We start from the raw sequence: 6,000 nt of genomic DNA, 5'->3' as shown, positions 1-6,000 counted from the left end.
ACTCTATCAGATTGACTATTTCTATATACTCTTCTAAGAGTAATACTTGTTTTAGAGCTGCCTGTAAACGGTAGACCACCTGACACCTCAAATGAAAATGATTGGCTTTCCAGTTCGTTTTTTTTTGTTGTTGTTTTTTTTTCTTAAGTTTTCTTCTTCTCTTGTGTTTAAATGACTGTGGTTACTGCCTTTATAATAGAAGCTTAAGCTAAAAAGCTTACAGCACCTAGTATTCCCAGGCAGTCTCTCCATCCAAGTACTAACTAGGCCCAACTCTTCTTCGCTTCCGAGATCAGACGAGATCGGGCTTTCAAGGAGTGGTATGGCCGTAAGCGATCACTGCTGGCTGTAGAAGACTATTTCTATATACTCTTCTAAGAGTAATACTTGTTTTAGAGCTGCCAGTAAACGGTAGACCACCTCTGACACCTCAAATGAAAATGATTGGCTTTCCAGTTCGTTTTTTTTTGTTGTTGTTTTTTTTTTCTTAAGTTTTCTTCTTCTCTTGTGTTTAAATGACTGTGGTTACTGCCTTTATAATAGAAGCTTAAGCTAAAAAGCTTACAGCACCTAGTATTCCCAGGCAGTCTCCCATCCAAGTACTAACTAGGCCCAACTCTTCTTCGCTTCCGAGATCAGACGAGATCGGGCTTTCAAGGAGTGGTATGGCCGTAAGCGATCACTGCTGGCTGTAGAAGACTATTTCTATATACTCTTCTAAGAGTAATACTTGTTTTAGAGCTGCCTGTAAACGGTAGACCACCTGACACCTCAAATGAAAATGATTGGCTTTCCAGTTCGTTTTTTTTTGTTGTTGTTTTTTTTTTCTTAAGTTTTCTTCTTCTCTTGTGTTTAAATGACTGTGGTTACTGCCTTTATAATAGAAGCTTAAGCTAAAAAGCTTACAGCACCTAGTATTCCCAGGCAGTCTCCCATCCAAGTACTAACTAGGCCCAACTCTTCTTCGCTTCCGAGATCAGACGAGATCGGGCTTTCAAGGAGTGGTATGGCCGTAAGCGATCACTGCTGGCTGTAGAAGACTATTTCTATATACTCTTCTAAGAGTAATACTTGTTTTAGAGCTGCCTGTAAACGGTAGACCACCTGACACCTCAAATGAAAATGATTGGCTTTCCAGTTCGTTTTTTTTTGTTGTTGTTTTTTTTTTCTTAAGTTTTCTTCTTCTCTTGTGTTTAAATGACTGTGGTTACTGCCTTTATAATAGAAGCTTAAGCTAAAAAGCTTACAGCACCTAGTATTCCCAGGCAGTCTCCCATCCAAGTACTAACTAGGCCCAACTCTTCTTCGCTTCCGAGATCAGACGAGATCGGGCTTTCAAGGAGTGGTATGGCCGTAAGCGATCACTGCTGGCTGTAGAAGACTATTTCTATATACTCTTCTAAGAGTAATACTTGTTTTAGAGCTGCCTGTAAACGGTAGACCACCTGACACCTCAAATGAAAATGATTGGCTTTCCAGTTCGTTTTTTTTTGTTGTTGTTTTTTTTTTCTTAAGTTTTCTTCTTCTCTTGTGTTTAAATGACTGTGGTTACTGCCTTTATAATAGAAGCTTAAGCTAAAAAGCTTACAGCACCTAGTATTCCCAGGCAGTCTCCCATCCAAGTACTAACTAGGCCCAACTCTTCTTCGCTTCCGAGATCAGACGAGATCGGGCTTTCAAGGAGTGGTATGGCCGTAAGCGATCACTGCTGGCTGTAGAAGACTATTTCTATATACTCTTCTAAGAGTAATACTTGTTTTAGAGCTGCCTGTAAACGGTAGACCACCTGACACCTCAAATGAAAATGATTGGCTTTCCAGTTCGTTTTTTTTTGTTGTTGTTTTTTTTTTCTTAAGTTTTCTTCTTCTCTTGTGTTTAAATGACTGTGGTTACTGCCTTTATAATAGAAGCTTAAGCTAAAAAGCTTACAGCACCTAGTATTCCCAGGCAGTCTCCCATCCAAGTACTAACTAGGCCCAACTCTTCTTCGCTTCCGAGATCAGACGAGATCGGGCTTTCAAGGAGTGGTATGGCCGTAAGCGATCACTGCTGGCTGTAGAAGACTATTTCTATATACTCTTCTAAGAGTAATACTTGTTTTAGAGCTGCCTGTAAACGGTAGACCACCTGACACCTCAAATGAAAATGATTGGCTTTCCAGTTCGTTTTTTTTTGTTGTTGTTTTTTTTTTCTTAAGTTTTCTTCTTCTCTTGTGTTTAAATGACTGTGGTTACTGCCTTTATAATAGAAGCTTAAGCTAAAAAGCTTACAGCACCTAGTATTCCCAGGCAGTCTCCCATCCAAGTACTAACTAGGCCCAACTCTTCTTCGCTTCCGAGATCAGACGAGATCGGGCTTTCAAGGAGTGGTATGGCCGTAAGCGATCACTGCTGGCTGTAGAAGACTATTTCTATATACTCTTCTAAGAGTAATACTTGTTTTAGAGCTGCCTGTAAACGGTAGACCACCTGACACCTCAAATGAAAATGATTGGCTTTCCAGTTCGTTTTTTTTTGTTGTTGTTTTTTTTTTCTTAAGTTTTCTTCTTCTCTTGTGTTTAAATGACTGTGGTTACTGCCTTTATAATAGAAGCTTAAGCTAAAAAGCTTACAGCACCTAGTATTCCCAGGCAGTCTCCCATCCAAGTACTAACTAGGCCCAACTCTTCTTCGCTTCCGAGATCAGACGAGATCGGGCTTTCAAGGAGTGGTATGGCCGTAAGCGATCACTGCTGGCTGTAGAAGACTATTTCTATATACTCTTCTAAGAGTAATACTTGTTTTAGAGCTGCCTGTAAACGGTAGACCACCTGACACCTCAAATGAAAATGATTGGCTTTCCAGTTCGTTTTTTTTTGTTGTTGTTTTTTTTTTCTTAAGTTTTCTTCTTCTCTTGTGTTTAAATGACTGTGGTTACTGCCTTTATAATAGAAGCTTAAGCTAAAAAGCTTACAGCACCTAGTATTCCCAGGCAGTCTCCCATCCAAGTACTAACTAGGCCCAACTCTTCTTCGCTTCCGAGATCAGACGAGATCGGGCTTTCAAGGAGTGGTATGGCCGTAAGCGATCACTGCTGGCTGTAGAAGACTATTTCTATATACTCTTCTAAGAGTAATACTTGTTTTAGAGCTGCCTGTAAACGGTAGACCACCTGACACCTCAAATGAAAATGATTGGCTTTCCAGTTCGTTTTTTTTTGTTGTTGTTTTTTTTTTCTTAAGTTTTCTTCTTCTCTTGTGTTTAAATGACTGTGGTTACTGCCTTTATAATAGAAGCTTAAGCTAAAAAGCTTACAGCACCTAGTATTCCCAGGCAGTCTCCCATCCAAGTACTAACTAGGCCCAACTCTTCTTCGCTTCCGAGATCAGACGAGATCGGGCTTTCAAGGAGTGGTATGGCCGTAAGCGATCACTGCTGGCTGTAGAAGACTATTTCTATATACTCTTCTAAGAGTAATACTTGTTTTAGAGCTGCCTGTAAACGGTAGACCACCTGACACCTCAAATGAAAATGATTGGCTTTCCAGTTCGTTTTTTTTTGTTGTTGTTTTTTTTTTCTTAAGTTTTCTTCTTCTCTTGTGTTTAAATGACTGTGGTTACTGCCTTTATAATAGAAGCTTAAGCTAAAAAGCTTACAGCACCTAGTATTCCCAGGCAGTCTCCCATCCAAGTACTAACTAGGCCCAACTCTTCTTCGCTTCCGAGATCAGACGAGATCGGGCTTTCAAGGAGTGGTATGGCCGTAAGCGATCACTGCTGGCTGTAGAAGACTATTTCTATATACTCTTCTAAGAGTAATACTTGTTTTAGAGCTGCCTGTAAACGGTAGACCACCTGACACCTCAAATGAAAATGATTGGCTTTCCAGTTCGTTTTTTTTTGTTGTTGTTTTTTTTTTCTTAAGTTTTCTTCTTCTCTTGTGTTTAAATGACTGTGGTTACTGCCTTTATAATAGAAGCTTAAGCTAAAAAGCTTACAGCACCTAGTATTCCCAGGCAGTCTCCCATCCAAGTACTAACTAGGCCCAACTCTTCTTCGCTTCCGAGATCAGACGAGATCGGGCTTTCAAGGAGTGGTATGGCCGTAAGCGATCACTGCTGGCTGTAGAAGACTATTTCTATATACTCTTCTAAGAGTAATACTTGTTTTAGAGCTGCCTGTAAACGGTAGACCACCTGACACCTCAAATGAAAATGATTGGCTTTCCAGTTCGTTTTTTTTTGTTGTTGTTTTTTTTTTCTTAAGTTTTCTTCTTCTCTTGTGTTTAAATGACTGTGGTTACTGCCTTTATAATAGAAGCTTAAGCTAAAAAGCTTACAGCACCTAGTATTCCCAGGCAGTCTCCCATCCAAGTACTAACTAGGCCCAACTCTTCTTCGCTTCCGAGATCAGACGAGATCGGGCTTTCAAGGAGTGGTATGGCCGTAAGCGATCACTGCTGGCTGTAGAAGACTATTTCTATATACTCTTCTAAGAGTAATACTTGTTTTAGAGCTGCCTGTAAACGGTAGACCACCTGACACCTCAAATGAAAATGATTGGCTTTCCAGTTCGTTTTTTTTTGTTGTTGTTTTTTTTTTCTTAAGTTTTCTTCTTCTCTTGTGTTTAAATGACTGTGGTTACTGCCTTTATAATAGAAGCTTAAGCTAAAAAGCTTACAGCACCTAGTATTCCCAGGCAGTCTCCCATCCAAGTACTAACTAGGCCCAACTCTTCTTCGCTTCCGAGATCAGACGAGATCGGGCTTTCAAGGAGTGGTATGGCCGTAAGCGATCACTGCTGGCTGTAGAAGACTATTTCTATATACTCTTCTAAGAGTAATACTTGTTTTAGAGCTGCCTGTAAACGGTAGACCACCTGACACCTCAAATGAAAATGATTGGCTTTCCAGTTCGTTTTTTTTTGTTGTTGTTTTTTTTTTCTTAAGTTTTCTTCTTCTCTTGTGTTTAAATGACTGTGGTTACTGCCTTTATAATAGAAGCTTAAGCTAAAAAGCTTACAGCACCTAGTATTCCCAGGCAGTCTCCCATCCAAGTACTAACTAGGCCCAACTCTTCTTCGCTTCCGAGATCAGACGAGATCGGGCTTTCAAGGAGTGGTATGGCCGTAAGCGATCACTGCTGGCTGTAGAAGACTATTTCTATATACTCTTCTAAGAGTAATACTTGTTTTAGAGCTGCCTGTAAACGGTAGACCACCTGACACCTCAAATGAAAATGATTGGCTTTCCAGTTCGTTTTTTTTTGTTGTTGTTTTTTTTTTCTTAAGTTTTCTTCTTCTCTTGTGTTTAAATGACTGTGGTTACTGCCTTTATAATAGAAGCTTAAGCTAAAAAGCTTACAGCACCTAGTATTCCCAGGCAGTCTCCCATCCAAGTACTAACTAGGCCCAACTCTTCTTCGCTTCCGAGATCAGACGAGATCGGGCTTTCAAGGAGTGGTATGGCCGTAAGCGATCACTGCTGGCTGTAGAAGACTATTTCTATATACTCTTCTAAGAGTAATACTTGTTTTAGAGCTGCCTGTAAACGGTAGACCACCTGACACCTCAAATGAAAATGATTGGCTTTCCAGTTCGTTTTTTTTTGTTGTTGTTTTTTTTTTCTTAAGTTTTCTTCTTCTCTTGTGTTTAAATGACTGTGGTTACTGCCTTTATAATAGAAGCTTAAGCTAAAAAGCTTACAGCACCTAGTATTCCCAGGCAGTCTCCCATCCAAGTACTAACTAGGCCCAACTCTTCTTCGCTTCCGAGATCAGACGAGATCGGGCTTTCAAGGAGTGGTATGGCCGTAAGCGATCACTGCTGGCTGTAGAAGACTATTTCTATATACTCTTCTAAGAGTAATACTTGTTTTAGAGCTGCCTGTAAACGGTAGACCACCTGACACCTCAAATGAAAATGATTGGCTTTCCAGTTCGTTTTTTTTTGTTGTTGTTTTTTTTTTCTTAAGTTTTCTTCTTCTCTTGTGTTTAAATGACTGTGGTTACTGCCTTTATAATAGA

The 6,000-nt window shown here is 39.9% G+C and overlaps 16 non-coding genes and 1 pseudogene across 16 annotated transcripts; all 17 read right to left on the bottom strand.

Moving 5' to 3' along the window:
• Positions 1-214: 214 nt before the first annotated feature.
• Positions 215-334, bottom strand: LOC136684696 (5S ribosomal RNA; annotated as a pseudogene).
• Positions 335-558: 224 nt separating this feature from the next.
• On the bottom strand, positions 559-677 carry LOC136684695 (5S ribosomal RNA). Its single transcript, XR_010799800.1, has one exon. It is a non-coding gene; the product is annotated as a 5S ribosomal RNA (ribosomal RNA).
• Positions 678-899: 222 nt separating this feature from the next.
• Positions 900-1,018, bottom strand: LOC136684694 (5S ribosomal RNA). Its single transcript, XR_010799799.1, has one exon. It is a non-coding gene; the product is annotated as a 5S ribosomal RNA (ribosomal RNA).
• Positions 1,019-1,240: 222 nt separating this feature from the next.
• On the bottom strand, positions 1,241-1,359 carry LOC136684692 (5S ribosomal RNA). Its single transcript, XR_010799798.1, has one exon. It is a non-coding gene; the product is annotated as a 5S ribosomal RNA (ribosomal RNA).
• A 222-nt stretch (positions 1,360-1,581) lies between these two features.
• Positions 1,582-1,700, bottom strand: LOC136684691 (5S ribosomal RNA). The gene has a single exon (XR_010799797.1). It is a non-coding gene; the product is annotated as a 5S ribosomal RNA (ribosomal RNA).
• Positions 1,701-1,922: 222 nt separating this feature from the next.
• On the bottom strand, positions 1,923-2,041 carry LOC136684690 (5S ribosomal RNA). Its single transcript, XR_010799796.1, has one exon. It is a non-coding gene; the product is annotated as a 5S ribosomal RNA (ribosomal RNA).
• Positions 2,042-2,263: 222 nt separating this feature from the next.
• On the bottom strand, positions 2,264-2,382 carry LOC136684688 (5S ribosomal RNA). Its single transcript, XR_010799794.1, has one exon. It is a non-coding gene; the product is annotated as a 5S ribosomal RNA (ribosomal RNA).
• A 222-nt stretch (positions 2,383-2,604) lies between these two features.
• On the bottom strand, positions 2,605-2,723 carry LOC136684687 (5S ribosomal RNA). Its single transcript, XR_010799793.1, has one exon. It is a non-coding gene; the product is annotated as a 5S ribosomal RNA (ribosomal RNA).
• A 222-nt stretch (positions 2,724-2,945) lies between these two features.
• On the bottom strand, positions 2,946-3,064 carry LOC136684686 (5S ribosomal RNA). Its single transcript, XR_010799792.1, has one exon. It is a non-coding gene; the product is annotated as a 5S ribosomal RNA (ribosomal RNA).
• Positions 3,065-3,286: 222 nt separating this feature from the next.
• Positions 3,287-3,405, bottom strand: LOC136684685 (5S ribosomal RNA). The gene has a single exon (XR_010799791.1). It is a non-coding gene; the product is annotated as a 5S ribosomal RNA (ribosomal RNA).
• A 222-nt stretch (positions 3,406-3,627) lies between these two features.
• On the bottom strand, positions 3,628-3,746 carry LOC136684684 (5S ribosomal RNA). Its single transcript, XR_010799790.1, has one exon. It is a non-coding gene; the product is annotated as a 5S ribosomal RNA (ribosomal RNA).
• A 222-nt stretch (positions 3,747-3,968) lies between these two features.
• On the bottom strand, positions 3,969-4,087 carry LOC136684683 (5S ribosomal RNA). The gene has a single exon (XR_010799789.1). It is a non-coding gene; the product is annotated as a 5S ribosomal RNA (ribosomal RNA).
• Positions 4,088-4,309: 222 nt separating this feature from the next.
• On the bottom strand, positions 4,310-4,428 carry LOC136684682 (5S ribosomal RNA). The gene has a single exon (XR_010799788.1). It is a non-coding gene; the product is annotated as a 5S ribosomal RNA (ribosomal RNA).
• Positions 4,429-4,650: 222 nt separating this feature from the next.
• Positions 4,651-4,769, bottom strand: LOC136684681 (5S ribosomal RNA). Its single transcript, XR_010799787.1, has one exon. It is a non-coding gene; the product is annotated as a 5S ribosomal RNA (ribosomal RNA).
• Positions 4,770-4,991: 222 nt separating this feature from the next.
• LOC136684680 (5S ribosomal RNA) lies at positions 4,992-5,110 on the bottom strand. The gene has a single exon (XR_010799786.1). It is a non-coding gene; the product is annotated as a 5S ribosomal RNA (ribosomal RNA).
• Positions 5,111-5,332: 222 nt separating this feature from the next.
• LOC136684679 (5S ribosomal RNA) lies at positions 5,333-5,451 on the bottom strand. Its single transcript, XR_010799785.1, has one exon. It is a non-coding gene; the product is annotated as a 5S ribosomal RNA (ribosomal RNA).
• Positions 5,452-5,673: 222 nt separating this feature from the next.
• LOC136684677 (5S ribosomal RNA) lies at positions 5,674-5,792 on the bottom strand. Its single transcript, XR_010799783.1, has one exon. It is a non-coding gene; the product is annotated as a 5S ribosomal RNA (ribosomal RNA).
• Positions 5,793-6,000: the final 208 nt, after the last annotated feature.

The sequence above is a fragment of the Hoplias malabaricus genome, unplaced genomic scaffold, assembly GCF_029633855.1.
Source record: "Hoplias malabaricus isolate fHopMal1 unplaced genomic scaffold, fHopMal1.hap1 scaffold_342, whole genome shotgun sequence".
NCBI lineage: Eukaryota > Metazoa > Chordata > Actinopteri > Characiformes > Erythrinidae > Hoplias > Hoplias malabaricus.
This window is presented reverse-complemented; position numbering and strand designations above follow the sequence as displayed.